Below are 17,030 nucleotides of genomic sequence, written 5' to 3' on the forward strand. Positions count from 1 at the left end.
CACACACACACACACTAAATAAGATGTGATGCAAATAATACTCAAAACACAAATGAGAAAACACATTTTGAACCGTACCGCAAAAATACATATTGTTAAAAAGCATTATTACATTTTTTCATCATGGCCTATAACTAGAATTAATGATCGTTTTGACATGTAAAATGCTAAGAATGGGATTTCAGAAAGGTACGTATTGAAATGTAATACGAAAACATAAAGAAACATGAATATAATACATTCAGTTAACACATCAATGCTTAATAATACATCAATTTGTACCTAAATGTTTAGAAGAAAACTCATCAAAATTGTTTAATTGAGTAAGTAGGACAGTCACACATTTATTTAACACCTTACTCAACATATACATACGTATAAACTATACCTGTGGTATGCATGGAATTATGCATACAATTTTTACAACGGATTTTGCGATTGATGATGTAAATAGAACTTCTTGCAGCGGATTTTAAATGTCTTTTCCGTGTTAGACTTACATATTTCTTCTAGTAAAAAATTCCAAACTTTCCCACTGTAGCATGCAAACGAGTGTTTCTTGTATAGTGTTTTATGTCGAAAGTGAGCAATGTCTTGTCGCGTGGAAGATCGTAATCCATATCTTGTGTTGCTAGATATCTTAATAATGTCTCTTATGTAACCCGGTGTAAGATAATTAATAGATTTAAATACCATAACAGCCGTTTGATATCTGCAACGGTATTCAAGTTGAAGCCATTCTAATATTTTTAAATAATTCATGCGATGGCGTTCTAATAGGCTTAAAGAGAATAATTTTTGCAGCTCTTTTTTGAAGCATGGTGATGCGTCTCACATGCGTTTGCTTACTTTTCCCCAAAAGCTACAACAATAGTCAAACATAGGAAGTATATACGATTTATAAAACAATTGTCTCATTTGATCCGTTAAAAAATTATTGATTCTTTTTAAAAGGGCTATCTCTGCAGTTACTTTCCTGCCTAATGAAATGACTCCCTAAAGCTGTATTAGTGGTTCTGGTGCGTGTGAAATGGCGCCCTAATACTGTATTTGTAGTTCTGGTTCGTATGAAATGACGCCCTAATATTGTTTTTGAGGTTCTGGCGCGGTTATATCGACGCCCTTATACACTATTTCTTCTTTGGTAAATTCTGATGAAGACAGGGGTTCGAGAATGACAGTTTTATCAAGAATGGGTCTCGGAAATCCAAATCTACACCTTTTATTTTTCTTCATTTGACATGTATGGCTGTGTCTTTGTATTTGTAATTCAACTAGATGTTTTGATGTACTGTCTTCATCTGGCATGGCGCAAGTGATGTGCTGGTCAACATACTCACAGATATCAGCTTCAGAGTCTGTGCCATATTGTGGAGCATTATTACACCATACAACCATGTGAATATGGGGTGAGCCTCTGTTTTGGTACTCAACTCTGTAGAAGAAGTCAGCCACTTGACCGACAGGTGAGGCACTGGTAAGTAAGAATTCATGAAGGAACTTGTTTACTTGAAAGTCAAAATGCCTGGCACAGGTCACAGGGTCAGACTGTATAAGGCGGCATTTGTCTTCCCAGGTAAGTGAAGCTATTTTATCTTCTGTGTACACCTTTTTATCTACAACAAGTCCCAGTATTGACAGAAGATGGGCCCATTTGGTTTCAGCAGCTGACAAGGTGATGAAGAAACTGGCAGTCCCAAGTTGTCTTATCATGGCAAACAGATCTTTGCTGGTTTTTTCAAAGTATAGTGGGGGAACCCCTTATACTAGCCAGTGATTTGTAAGCTTTATCATGGAAAATGAGGTTATTTACAGCATCACCCTTTATATCTTTTACAGTAAGAGTTTCATGTCCAGTTTTAACTTTTCTGATCAGGATGTTTGTTTGATCAATAAGAATTTTCATTTGAATTTTTTTGGCTTTGAAGAATATATTTTCAATAGAACAAGCTGTTCTTCTGTCCACATTTCGTAACTCTGATTTGACTATTTCTCCATATGTAACATTAACAGGCCTTTCATCATTGTTTGGACGGCGCTCTCCACAAAAAATACTTGGGAAAGCTAACTCCTCTGATTCTTTTTCCAAAAACACACTAACTGGAGCACCTCCTTCACCTGGGGCAAAATAATAAACAAAGTCTCTTTCATCTGGTTCTAGAAAGTCTTTGGATGATAACATTGTGTCACACATACCAGACATTAATTCATTCTCATCAATTTCACTCCACTTATCGTCTTCATTCATGCTTGGATTGTTTGTTGTTTGACAGTCTGGTATGTTGTCAGAGCGAGTAGACTCATCTAAATCTGTATTAGAAGGACTTGGTACAGAATTGTCTGCATGTGCTGAACTTGTTGGTTCCGGATCTTCAATTGTGCTGTTAGATCCAGTTTCTTTATCTGAATCTATGTTAGATGTGCTAGGTTCACACTCACTGCTGCCTAATGCAGTACCTGTTTCCTCAGGAGCTTGTTCAATATCCCAGTCTGCATTAAATGTAACATGATCTCATGTACAGAGGTCTACTAGCCAGAAACTGTGCAGAGTTTCAAACCACTTCTGGTCGAATGTTCACACTGTACACATGATGTTTATACTTCAGTTTGCGCTTCAGCTTTGCTCTGATTGTAGACGTATTTGAGGTAAATCTTGGCAGCTGTGAGACTGTATTGTGCACATCTGCTGGAACCAAAACCATATTTCCTCGTATAAACTTTTGTCGTCTTCGCGGTGCTTCATGAATTTTCATGAAGGGAAGTCTTACAGCCAAAAGATTTTGTTCCAATGTATTAAGATCACTAAGCAAACCTTGGGCTGGAAACCCCATGCTGTTCATTGTAGACATTGGTGGTATCTTGTTTTTGTTTATGTAGGATTTACAGGTGGTACATATCCAGACTTTTTTATCTATACTAACTATTTCAGGGATATTAAATTTTACACTTGTTTTATGTTTGTAAACATTGACACTGTGTCTATAGCACAATTGTTGACAACTGGTACATATGTAAAATGGGCTTTGTTTAACCAGGTTATGAAAATGTTCTATTCGTTCTTGCACAGTCATTTCCTTTTTTCTATGTCTGTATTGACTTGATTGCCCTGCTTCTTTAGATTTATACTGTTTGTATGTTCTCCTTATTTGTTTGGCAACTGAATCATTATGTTTTTCAGATTCTCTATAGTCACTATCTTGTCGTCGTCTCTTCTTAGAAGGCGTTTCACGATTTTTTTTCTGAAATTTTATATCCACTGTCCTCACGCTTTCTCTTCTTTGAACTTGTGTCAAGTTTTTGTTCTGAATACCTATAATTATTATCTGTTCGTTTGGCTTTTCTTCTGTAAGTGTCCTGCCTCCTCTCAGAATCTCTATAAGCACTATCATCACGTTTTGTCTTTCTTGTGTCAGTTTCACGTTTCCTTTCAGCATTTTTAAATTCACTTTCATTACGTTTTGTCTTTCTTCTGTAAGTGTCTTGCTTTCTTTCTGAATCTCTATAAACACTATCATCACGTTTTGTCTTTCTTGTTTCAGTTTCACGTTTTCTTTCAGCATTTCTAAATTCACTTTCTTTACGTTATTTTTTTTCGAGTATTTTTTTCGCGACATTTCTCAGCAGCTTTATATGTAACGTCAGCCCTTTTTTTGCCATTAAGTTCTTCATATATAGCCTTCTGTTATCCATTATTTATTTTCAATGTCAGTTTTTCTTGCCACATTTTTCAAATGCATATTTGAAAGTTTTGGTATTTTGTAGCCAACTGGGACAGGCAATGCTTCTAAAAAGTTGTCTGACTGACCAACTGAAACTGTTTGCAAATCATGGTATGTTCAGTGGTTCAGCTGGAATTTTTCGCAAGTCATTTTTTGCAGCACATTGTTCAGCTGGAACTTGTTGTGAGTAACGATAGGCAGCAGAATTACCATGTTGAATTGGATGTTCTATACTGGTACTGGTATCCTTAAAAAAATCCTTACATATATCAGGTATAACAAAGAGTGGTTGTGCTGAATTTATATCAAGTCTTTGGTAAATACCGTAAAGGAAGTTTATGTATTGTAATTTAATGCAAAAATGTTTATGTTTTTACTATGTAATACAAAATGTAATAACTAGACGTGTCCGACACCCCATGTGGTAAGGGCCCCGAGTGACAGCATGCCGGAGAGGGGGAGCCATTCGAATTTGAAAATATTTACGCAGGAGTTATTTAATTTATACTGGAGTGCCCAAAGGAAACATAATTCTGACCATATATCAGCTACTGCACTAACCAGACAAGCTAAGAGTGGTTGTCTTTGTGATTGTCTTTGTGATAGCAAACATAGAACTTTGTTGAGGTACTTTAGGAAGTACATGATGTACTTACTGATGCTTGACTAGATTGCTTTCTGTTTAGACGCTGCAGTTTCTTCCTTTCCCACTCTCTCTCCTTCTGCCGTCTATTCATGATTCATCATTTGAAGCCTGAAAGCATTTGATTGAATTAAATGACAAAACTCGATTTTGGAGTTTTGTTTTGATGCATCTGCATCAAGACCATCAGTAGGGACAGCAAATATGGAGGAGACACAACACTTAAGGCATTGCTGTCAGAATACTGTGATATTTAACATGTGTTATAATGCACTTCAAAAATCATGACTCAGAATAGGTCAATGGTTCGAATGCCAACCAGTAGCAATATGAAATGGCCTCTCACTCAGTACTGGAAGTTTGGCAGGAAAAACAAGAGAGATTATATAAATTGTAAGCTTTTATCACCATCAAGGTATAATATATTATTTTGAAATAAAGCAACTGCAATTATTATTGAACTTACTTGTGATATAGAATAATCACTCAAAACATGCATTCAGAGGAAATTGAGGGATGACCATGGAACATCAGTCTGAAAAATATTTATTTCAAAACTTTTCAATACAAATAACATCAATATGGAAAAGACAGGGAATGTTTGCCTTTCCCAAAAAGCTGACAACGTGTAATCACAATGCAGATTATCAAACGAAACAAAGAAACCAACATTATTACCTTTGAACATTAATAAAATACTATTTCAGACATAATCCTAATATATTACCAGTCTTCCATATTGACTTCCATTCTGCATTATTAAACAGGCTGTCTGCCTTTGTTACATATAATACTTATATCTCAAATGAGACTATTAACAAACAATGTCATATTTTCAGACATAATCCGAATGTTTTACCAGTCTTTACTATTAACCTGCATTAAGTATCTGCATTAGAAAAAACAGGCCGTCTGTCTTTGTAAAATATTATTATGTCTAATTAATGGGAAATTGTTGAAAAAAGATATTTGGTATTGAAAAGTATATGATTCAATGTCAAGAAAAAAAACAGTGAAAACTTGTATATATATTTATAATAACACAGAAAAAGAAAGAAAATATCAAAAGCACAAGCAACAGCTATTTGCTGGCAGTACATGACTAACATAGCACTAGATATTGTGCATAGAATCTTATGCATACATATAAACATGCAACTTGCACATTGATGAGCCAATTTCAATTTTATCAGAGTTAAGTTGATTGATGTGGAAGAACTTCTGATAACAAGCAATTAATTATACTTCAAGAACAAGTTTGTTACTGCAATGACACTGGTTAGGTAGAAGTTATCCAAAAAATAGTGTATTCTTTAAGATAAACATCTGACATATTGAAGAAAATGAATATTGGCTCAGATATAAAATCTAAGTATGTAAGTGAAATGAGATGAACAACTATAAACTAAATTTGCAGTCAATCATTATGCAAATGTCTTTGTGGAACTAGCACAAAACATGTAATTACTTGAAATTGTCTTAGATAAATGCACACATGTATTCCATATTTAAACAAAGGTTCTATATTAGTTTTTCTGTTTCTTAGCAGGAGTCACATCAAAATGTTCATCCATTAACTCATCATCATCTGTTTGTGTTGACTGGTCGAAGATGATTTTTTCAAGCTTTACAATCTTCTGCTGAAGATACTGTTTTTCCAGCTCTATACCATTGGCCTTTTGCTGTTGAAAGTGAACCTTCTGACCCAGAGCATTTGATTTCTGTGCAGCACCAGTGAGATGAGTCGTAGTTTGATGTAGGAAAGTTTTAAGGTTTTTTCTCATACCTTCTAATGTCTTTTTCATGTCACCTACATCATTTGAAGCCAATGAGTACAGAGATGCACGTAGCTGAATGTCTATTTGGTCAGTAAACTCACAAATGGTAGATCTGAGGGCATCGATATCCTCTTTCGGTGAGCAGAACTTTGCTGGGCTAGAGAAGTTCGCTGGACCAAGATTGGTTGTTCTTGATTTAATGGGAGTCATCTGATTGGGTGATTCAGGCTCCAGAGACCCAGAAGCATTCTTGGGTGATATACTTGGAGTAGATAATACTCTATCTGGCTTTTTTGAGGACCCAGCCTCTGGAGACACACCAGCATTCTTGAGAGGTTTGGGTGTTTTTCTAGGAGTGGTAAAAACTCTGTCTGGCTGCGATCCATTTCCATCACTTGCTTTGACGTGAGATTCTGGTTCCTGTGAATCCATTGTGTTTAGATTTACACTTTTCTGAATTAAATGTGTTATTTTGTGAGTCATGGGTTTTATATGGAGTAGATAAGTAAATGTTAATAACTATCAGATGATTTCATGTGCACACTACCTGAAAGTAGAGAAAGCACCAGTATTAGTATATGTTATGCATTTTTATGGTGAAGTGACTTTAGCCAGGAATGCTGGGGGTGTAATTTTCATCTGTAAGTCCAAAAGGAGATATAGGTGTGAAAGATATGGATAACAGTGATTGGAAGAGATGAAAGAGGGTACACAAATGCTAACCTATGGTTACATGGTTAATAATTAATGCACACAAACCCCAAGCATGCCTGTTGACGGTGCCACCACGTGGAGGCGTCACTTCATTATATCAATTACAACTGGGTTTTTTTCTACATTTCAATGTTAAAGTAATCATATGAAATTTTGTGAAAAATAATCATGATTGATTTTATCATAATCATATGAAATTATGCCTTAAGGTACATACTTTTTTAAACCAGTTGTATTAATATAATTGGCACCTTACATATATGCATGAGTTACCATAAGCTTTACCACACAACACCAAACATGCAAGCAGATTATATGGATATGTTTTGAATTTTTACCTTCAATCCTTGATCACTGTAACCAAAGCTTCGCATTTCGAAATAGAATATCTGAAACTTCCTTAGAAAATCTGAGAATACAAGTTTAAAAGTAGCAGGACTTGGAAAGTGCTCACAACACATCCTTTTAATGTAGCAATAATTTGTATAAAGTTATCTAAAAATTGCTTTATTGGTTACAAAGTTGTGGCTAGGACACGTTTTCTAAAAATTCCTTTATTAGTAGTAACACAAAGTTGTGGCCTGGACACGGAATTGCTAACGGAATTGCTAACGCCCCCAGTGAAATTAGCCTTTGGGGTACGGACCTGGAAAGCATGCTTGACAAATCATTTTAATGTAGAGATGATTTGTATAAAGTTATTTGAAAATTTCTTTAGTAGTAACCCAGTTATGGCCTGGACATGTAATTGCTAACGTCCCCCCCATGGTGATTCTAGTGTTTGAGGTATGGACCTGGAAATTGCGCGCGACACATCCTTTTAATGTAATGATGCTTTGTATAAAGTTATTTGAAAATGACTTTATTAGTGACCAAGTTGTGGCCCGGACACGGATTTGCTAACGCACCCCCATGGTGATTCTAGTCTTTGAGGTATGGACCTGGAAATTGCGCGCGACACATCCTTTTAATGTAGTGATGATTTGTATAAAGTTATTTGAAAATCGCTTTATTAGTTACCAAGTTATGACCAGGACACGGAATTGCTAACGGACGGACAGACGGACAGACAGACGGACAGACGATGGAGGCCATAACATAATACGACCCTTCGGGCGTATAAAAAGAAACAAGTGAAAAACAGTCACGATTCAATAACATATCGATGTTATAAAAGCTTCGATGGAGATCTTTTTAAAGCAGATTTAGTTAACTCGAATCTGATCCTTATCGATTCAATAGCAGATCCAAACTTTGCTTTGGACATTTTATATGATACAATTCATACTGCTCTTTCTAACCATACGACAATCAAACAAAAGAGAATTAAACATGTGAGTCAACCGTTTTGGTTCTCGGATCAAATAAAACAAACATTTTTTTTGCGGGATTATTATTTTTTGCGCAAAGATTTTGAGAATTACAAAAAAACACGAAACAAAATTTCATCTATGATACGCAAAAGCAAGAAATCCTTCTATAACGATGCTATCAAAAATAATTAATCTTCAAAGTTTCTTTGGCAAAACCTGAATGATATTACAAATAACAACAAATCACACAAATTAAGTATTCCAAATAAACTTATAATTAATGAAAAAGATATTGAGGGGACAGTGGAAATATTGGAAGCCTTAAATGCTCACTTCACCAATATATCTAATATAATTAAGAGAAAACCATTTGCTAAGGAACATTTTTCTACTCTGCAGAAATATCTGGATGAAAAAATGCGACATCATCAATTTAATTAAGAAAATATTACAGCCCTCGATGTAAAGCACATCATTGACAAACTTGACATTTCAAAGTTCACTGGTCCTGATGGAATAGGACCAAACATTTTACGCTATTGTGGCGATTACATAACATCTTCAATAGCTTCTATCATTAATAACAGTATAGTAAGCGGTATATTTCCTGACAAATTAAAAGAAGCTTCTGTTGTCCCGATATACAAAACAGGAAATAAGTACGAACCGGGAAACTATCGCCCTATATCCATTCTCAATACTTTATCAAAGATATTTGAACGACATATTGCGTCTCAGTTGCAAATGTTTTTTTAAAAGAACTGATATTATACACAAAAATCAGTCGGGTTTCCGTCCAAATCACTCATGACTGCATTAACCCATCTTATAGATACATGGTTGAAGGGTATAGACAGTGGTGATTATGTAGGGGCCATTTATCTCGATCTCCGAAAAGCATTTGATTTAGTTGACCATGAAATACTTTTACACAAACTTAAACTTTATCACTTCACAGAAAGGTCTAGGAAATTATTAAGGTCCTATCTGACTAACAGGATGCAATTTGTGAAAGGGAACAACATTAATTCTGAGAAAATGAAAACTATGTCGGGTGTCCCTCAAGGATCAATACTCGGTCCCTTACTTTTTCTAATATACATCAATGATATGCCTTTTATTTCTTCTAATTCATGTATTGACTTATACGCAAATGATTTAAAGTTATACAAAATAGGTCCAAGTATATTGAGCATTCAATCAGATCTACAAAAAAGTCTTAATAGTGTGAACAGTTGGTGTAAGACAAATAATATGTCAATCCATCCATCAAAAACCAAATGTATGATTCTATGTACTAATTATAAGGCAAAACATGCATTGGAACTTGAACTATCAATAGATGGATTGTCAGTAGAAAACGTGAAATGTCAAAAGGTCCTCGGGGTGCATGTTGATCAGACATTGTCATGGCATACACATGTTAATACTGTAGTGAATAAGCTAAATTCAAAATTGGCACTTCTAAGAAGAATAGCATAATATCTAACAGACGAGATGAAATTATTGTATTATAATGCATATATCATGTCAAACATGGAATGCTGTTGTAGTGTCTGGGGACTTACACATTCCTCAGATACCACAAAAATCACTAATATTCAGAAAAGAGCGATTAAGCTAATGATGAAGTCGGGAACTAGCCACTGTGGAAACATATTCAAACAGTCAGGGTTTCTATCTTTTGAAGACAGGTGCTATTATCATCTTTCATTACTTGTTTCCAAACGCATGAAATGTTTGACTCCTTCGTACTTCACAGAATTGTTAACATTTGGCAAAAATGAGCACTATAGCTTGCGTTCTTCAGAAAACAAGGATCGTTTTGTTGTAAAACCTAGAACAAACTATATCAAAAATACCTTTGCCTATAAAGCAATGAAAATTTGGAATTCTCTTCCTACATACATTAAATGTCAAGATAAGCTACCAGCCTTTAAAACATGCATTAAAATGCTACTTATTGGCAGAATAATTTTATGAAAAAATCTTGACACTTTATTTAGTTCACACTATAATAAATAGTTCATTGTTTACATGAATTGTGATAATGTAAGTTTATGACATTCTTGCAGCAACTTGTAATGGATACAACCAAATATGTAAATATTGAAAATATATTGATTGAATGTGGTTTTACTGAATATATCTATATTATTTACAGTATGAAATTATTGTAATTTATAATCATCATATTTGTTGAGTTGTGTTTGTCGAAGAAATGTTGAATACATGTATAATTATGTTGAAATACATGAGAAAAGTATGATAGTGATTGTGTGATTGTATGTTTTGTTTAATATGTAACTTAGTATATGTGTTTTTGTAATACTTTTTGTGTGAAGGCCATGCTGGAAATAAGTAGTATGTCTGTAATGATTGTACACTTAGTATGTAACCTTTCGTTAAATAAAGTTGTTATTATTATGAAATGGCGCCCTAACGCTGTATTTGTAGGTCTGGCGCGTATGAAATGGCGCTTTAACGCTGTATTTGTAGTTCTGGCGCGTATGAAATGGCGCCCTATAGCTGTATTTGTAGTTCTGATGCGTATGAAATGGCGCCCTAATGCTGTATTTGTAGTTCTGGCTCGTATGAAATGGCGTCCTAATGATGTATTTGTAGTTCTGGCGCGTATGAAATGGCATCCAAAACTGTATTTATGGTTTTGGCGTCCGTTCGATTGGGCCCTTATACTGTTTGGGGGGTTCTGGCGCGTATGAAATGGCGCTCTAATAAGGTTTTTGTGGTACTGGCGCGTATGAAATCGCGCCCTTATACTGTATTTGTGGTTTTGGTGCGTATGAAATGGCGACCTATACTGTTTTTGTTGTTCTGGTGCGTATGAAATGGCGCACTTATACTATATTTGTGTTTCTGGTGTGTATGAAATGACACCCTATACTGTTTTTGTTGTTCTGGTGCGTATGAAATTGCGCCCCTAAACTGTATTTGTTGTTCTCATGCGTATGAATTGGCGCCCTAATGTTGTATTTGTGGTTCTGGCGCGTATGAAATGGTGCCCTAATACTGTATTTCTGGTTCTGGTGCGTTTTAAATGGCGCCTTTATTCTGTATTTGTGGTTCTCGTGCGTAGAAAATGGCGCCCTAATGCTGTATTGGTGGTTCTGGCGCTTATGAAATGGCGCGCTTATAATGTATTTGTGGTTCTGACGCGTATGGAATGGCGCCCTAATGCTGTATTTGTAGTTCTGGTGCGTATGAAATGCCGCCCTTATTCTGTATTTGTAGTTCTGGCGCGTATGAAATGGCATCCAAAACTGTATTTATGGTTTTGGCGTCCGTTCGATTGGGCCCTTATACTGTTTGGGGGGTTCTGGCGCGTATGAAAGGGCGCTCTAATAAGGTTGTTGTGGTACTGGCGCGTATGAAATCGCGCCCTTATACTGTATTTGTGGTTTTGGTGCGTATGAAATGGCGACCTATACTGTTTTTGTTGTTCTGGTGCGTATGAAATGGCGTACTTATACTATATTTGTGTTTCTGGTGTGTATGAAATGACGCCCTATTCTGTTTTTGTTGTTCTGGTGCGTATGAAATTGCGCCCTTAAACTGTATTTGTTGTTCTCATGCGTATGAATTGGCGCCCTAATGTTGTATTTGTGGTTCTGGCGCGTATTAAATGGAGCCCTAATACTGTATTTGTGGTTCTGGTGCGTTTTAAATGGCGCCTTTATTCTGTATTTGTGGTTCTCGTGCGTAGAAAATGGCGCCCTAATGCTGTATTGGTGGTTCTGGCGCTTATGAAATGGCGCGCTTATAATGTATTTGTGGTTCTGGCACGTATGAAATGACGCCCTAATGCTGTATTTGTAGTTCTGGTGCGTATGAAATGGTGCCCTAATACTGTATTTGTAGTTCTGTTGCGTGTGAAATGTCGCCCTAATACTGTATTTGTAGTTCTGTTGCGTGTGAAATGTCGCCCTAATACTGTATTTGTGGTTCTGGCGCGTATGAAAGGCGCAATTATACTGTATTTGTGGTTCTGTCGCATATAAAATGGCGCGCTTATACTCTATTTGTGGCTCTAACGAGTATGAAATGGCGTCCTAATGCTGTTTATGTAGTTCTGGCACGAATGAAATGGCGCGCTGATTCTGTTTTTATGGGTTTGGCGCATTTGAAATTTCGCCCTTATATTGGTGCGTATGATATGGCATCCAAAACTGTATTTATGGTTTTGGCGTCCGTTCGATTGCGCTCTTTGTTTTTGGTGGTTCTGGCGCGTATGAAATGGCGTTCTAATAAGGTTTTGGTGGTTCTGGCGCGTATGAAATCGCGCCCTTCTACTGTATTTGTGGTTTTGGTGCGTATGAAATGGCGCACTATCCTGTTTTTTGTTGTTGTCGTGCGTTTGAAATGGCGCCCTAATACTGTATAAGTAGTTCTGGCGCGTTTGAAATGGCGCTGTAATACTATTTTTGTGGTTCTGGCGGGTATGAAATGGCGCTGTAATACTATTTTTGTGGTTCTGGCAGGTATAAAATGGCGCCGTTATGCTGTATTTGTGAATCTGGCGCGTATAAAATGGCGCTCTAATGCTGTATATGTGGATCTTGCGCGTATGAAATGGCGCTCTAATACTATTTTTGTGGTACTGGCGGGTATGAAATATACTGGTGCGTATTAAATTGCGCCCATATATACTGTATTTGTTGTTCTGATGGGTATGATATGGCGTCCTAATGCTGTATTTGTGGTTCTGGCGCGTATGAAATGTTGCCCTTATGCTGTTTTTGTGGTTTTTGCGCGTATGAAATGGCGCCCTTATGCTGTACTTGTAGTTTTGGCGCGGCTGAAATGGTGCCCTAATACTGTATAAGTAGTTCTGGCGCGTATGAAATGGCGGTCTTATACTATTTTTGTGGTTCTGGCGGGTATGAAATGGCGCTGTAATACTATTTTTGTGGTTCTGACAGGTATAAAATGGCGCCGTTATGCTGTATTTGTGGATTTGGCGCTTATAAAATGGCGCTCTAATGCTGTATTTGTGGATCTGGCGCGTATGAAATGGCGCTCTAATGCTGTATATGTGGATCTTGCGCGTATGAAATGGCGCTCTAATACTATTTTTGTGGTACTGGCGGGTATGAAATATACTGGTGCGTATTAAATTGCGCCCATATATACTGTATTTGTTGTTCTGATGGGTATGATATGGCGTCCTAATGCTGTATTTGTGGTTCTGGCGCGTATGAAATGTTGCCCTTATGCTGTTTTTGTGGTTTTGGCGCGTATGAAATGGCGCCCTTATGCTGTACTTGTAGTTTTGGCGCGGCTGAAATGGTGCCCTAATACTGTATAAGTAGTTCTGGCGCGTATGAAATGGCGGTCTTATACTATTTTTGTGGTTCTGGCGGGTATGAAATGGCGCTGTAATACTATTTTTGTGGTTCTGACAGGTATAAAATGGCGCCGTTATGCTGTATTTGTGGATTTGGCGCTTATAAAATGGCGCTCTAATGCTGTATTTGTGGATCTGGCGCGTATGAAATGGCGCTCTAATACTATTTTTGTGGTACTGGCGGGTATGAAATGACGCCCTTATACTGGTGCGTATTAAATGGCGCCTATATATACTGTATTTGTTGTTCTGATGGGTATGATATGATATGATATGGTTATGCATACTACTTGCGGAAACAAAACTCTACACGAACTACCTTAACCTCACTGAAAACTATTTCGACAACAAACGACTAGGTGCTGTTAAGTTTTACCATAGAACTATAAGTATCATGTGTTAAGGTAGTGCGCGTAGAGTTTTGTTTCCGCAAGTAGTATGCATAACCAGCATAATGTTCAATGAATGATTAATAAGATCTGTCATGTGTTCACGTTCCGGATAGAAAAATCCGACCCGAGGGCACCTGCGTTGCCAGGTAACGAGGCTTGCCGAGGGTCGGATTTTTCTATCCGGAACGGACACACATGATAGATATTTTTTCTAGCATACCTTTAATTACATTTTTTGTGAAGAAAATACATAAGAAAGCGCGTTTTTGTACATTTCACCAAAAAGCGCGTGCGATGATGTTTACTGACGTCATGACGCGCAGTAATTTGTATTCACTGCATACGTCAATAAGTTCCTTCGCTATCACGTCTTTTAAGGGTTATTTTGTTTTGTTCTTAAAGGAATAATTTTGTAAATTTAATGTTAATGGAACTCATCTATTGAAATCTCATTACTATGGTTACATTAAGTGTTTAATAAAAGAAATTGAAAGTATTACGTCACAGCGCGTGACTCATCTGGCATGGGGGATGTCATATGGAGTTTTCCAGCACGGCTGAATTTACCGGAAATGCTTATCCGGTGTGCTAGAAAAATATGTGCATTTTTCCTATTTAAGAAGTTCTTATTAGTTTTGTTGTGTTCCGGCATAGGTTCTATACATAACAGTTTTGTTTGCATGCGTGAGAATGTTCCTACGGGGTGTGTAAGCACCGAAGTGTACTTGATATGCAATCAGATCTCAAAATATGCACAAGTCCGATTCGGGAAAAAAGCTCTTGGCACCACAGTTTGCACAATATTGAAACGAAATAGTAACCAGCCTACAGTAGAAGTGTTCTTACACGGTACCACATTCTCCGATTTTCGAAATATGTCCGTTAAATGAAATTATCAAATAAAATATAAATCATACTCACGTTTGTTCATGTAAACATAGGGCACAGCTCCACCACGGAAGTGTCGACAGCTCTTTTTCTTTGCACCACCGTAAAATGCTGGAGCTGGCGTTAGAGGCCGAGTCTCATAAATAAACTACGGATATGAGAGAGCGCTAACATAAAATTTGAGCATTTGATGCACATCAATTGATTGTTCTTTGATAGATCCTTTGCTTCATTATAATATCAATTTTTTATAAAATTGTTCTCCTCTGATGGCTGTAAGTTTCATTCATATCATAGTTTTATTATGTTTCCAACTTAGTGTGAGCCTAAACGAAAAAAATTCTGAACAGCGAAACTTTTTTTCCCCAACACAATGCGGGAGGCATATAGTGTTGGCCTTGAACGTATGCACGTGCGTCTGTGTGCCCGTAGGTACCAAAACATTGTGTGGCGAACTACGCGTGCACACGTTGGAGGCAGACAACTCACATCATGTGCAGATCAAAATGGTATCAGAAGTATGTCCCTTTGTTATTTTACTCCATGTATATTACTACCGACACTAGTTTAACAAACAAAGCGTACAAACAAAGTTTGTTTTCGGTCTCTCGACCTACCCTTCTTTTGTCCCAACAATAAGCTTTTGCAATGCCTTTGAGAAATATTTTTATTATTTGTTTGATTTATTTCAATAAAAGGTAACAATGAAGTATTCTGTCTTTCAACAATACGAATGATGTTCTTAAGCTTATAATTTATTATTTTTGGTTACAGAAAAATCTCAACAAAGAAAACAATTGACCTAATAGAATAATAAAAAAAAATCCGAACTACCTACCCTTGATAACACCGGGCACGAAACCAGAAATAAACATATTATTTTTACGCAAATGTCTTCGTAAAAAAATAAACTGACTGAAAATATACCTCATGAAACTATTTTTGGTGCATTTTTCAGAATCGATCTACTTAAAACTTAAACAGAAAAATTGAAAAATCCTCGATTGTCGTTGGTCCACACAAACATGCAAACACCAAATATTTTCAGAGCATAGTGAAAAAAACATCGTTTCTAGACTGACTTACACCATTTTACTTGAAAACTTTCACAGGTAAACTGATTCAGGTTTCTTGCGAAATGCATCGCATTATCTTAATTATCATTTATTTAACAAGGATTGTGAAGAAAGTTATATTAACTAATGTAAAGTCAATCTCGTTGGAACGATGTTGCGCTGGAATGTGGTCTGGTGATGTGGGGACCGGAGGACCTTGAGAAAACACACTTGTCCGGATCTACATCTAATCTCACGTGAAACAAGATCGGGAATCAAATCCGGGACGCCCAGGTGAGAAGCTAGCACGCATTGACGCCGCTTCTACGGCCGAGAGCGTGGCCAATCCGGCGCAGTCAGCCGTAGTCCAAACCTTCGTTGATTTCCATCTCCTAGGTCTGGCAGCTGCACATTCTCCTCATGCTTATTTCGAACGTGCACAAAATATAAGCGTATCCGGTTACTGGCCAAAAAAGAGGGCCAGCGCCTTATTAAGAACGTAGTTGGAACGTTATTATCGTACAAGCAGTGTGGAAGAATCGTAGTGAGATCTCTGTGGTCGTATTAACAACGCAACACCGTCGGATCACTGACTCACTCTTTGCTAATGAGGTAGATAAGTGGGCGGAGCTTTGCGCTTTGTAAACGGTACCTGAGCTGTTGCCGAAATGAAAAATAAGTAGAAAAATACATTTTCAAATAAAATTTCACGTAAAGAAATAAAGTTCCTCTTTGTGAAATAAATGTGATGTAAAATATTTTTGCGAATGAAAAATTATCAATGTTGTTTAGTGAAAAATCGCAGATGGGTACTCGCTCATGTTTTTTGTAAAATCTACTTTTTTTATGTATGACGAAATAAAGTGTAGCAAATCATTAGGAGTGTTAAAACTAAGATACTAAAAGCTGGAATCCTTCGGCAAAAATCTCATTCACCAGAGGTTTGATAATGATAAATCTAACGCATAGCACCATCACTCTGGTGTACGAGAATGTTCGAATTTGCAAATGCTGATATTTGCTCAAATATTTCTTTGAAGACGACAATTTCATGTAAGCGTAAAAAGCTTTGCTGTTGCGTAATTGGTTGATTGACATTATCACGCGATGTTATCAATGTATGTTTAATTTGTCAAAATATCTAATGCATTATGAAAGACCTG

This window comes from Mya arenaria, chromosome 2 (assembly GCF_026914265.1).
Source record: "Mya arenaria isolate MELC-2E11 chromosome 2, ASM2691426v1".
NCBI lineage: Eukaryota > Metazoa > Mollusca > Bivalvia > Myida > Myidae > Mya > Mya arenaria.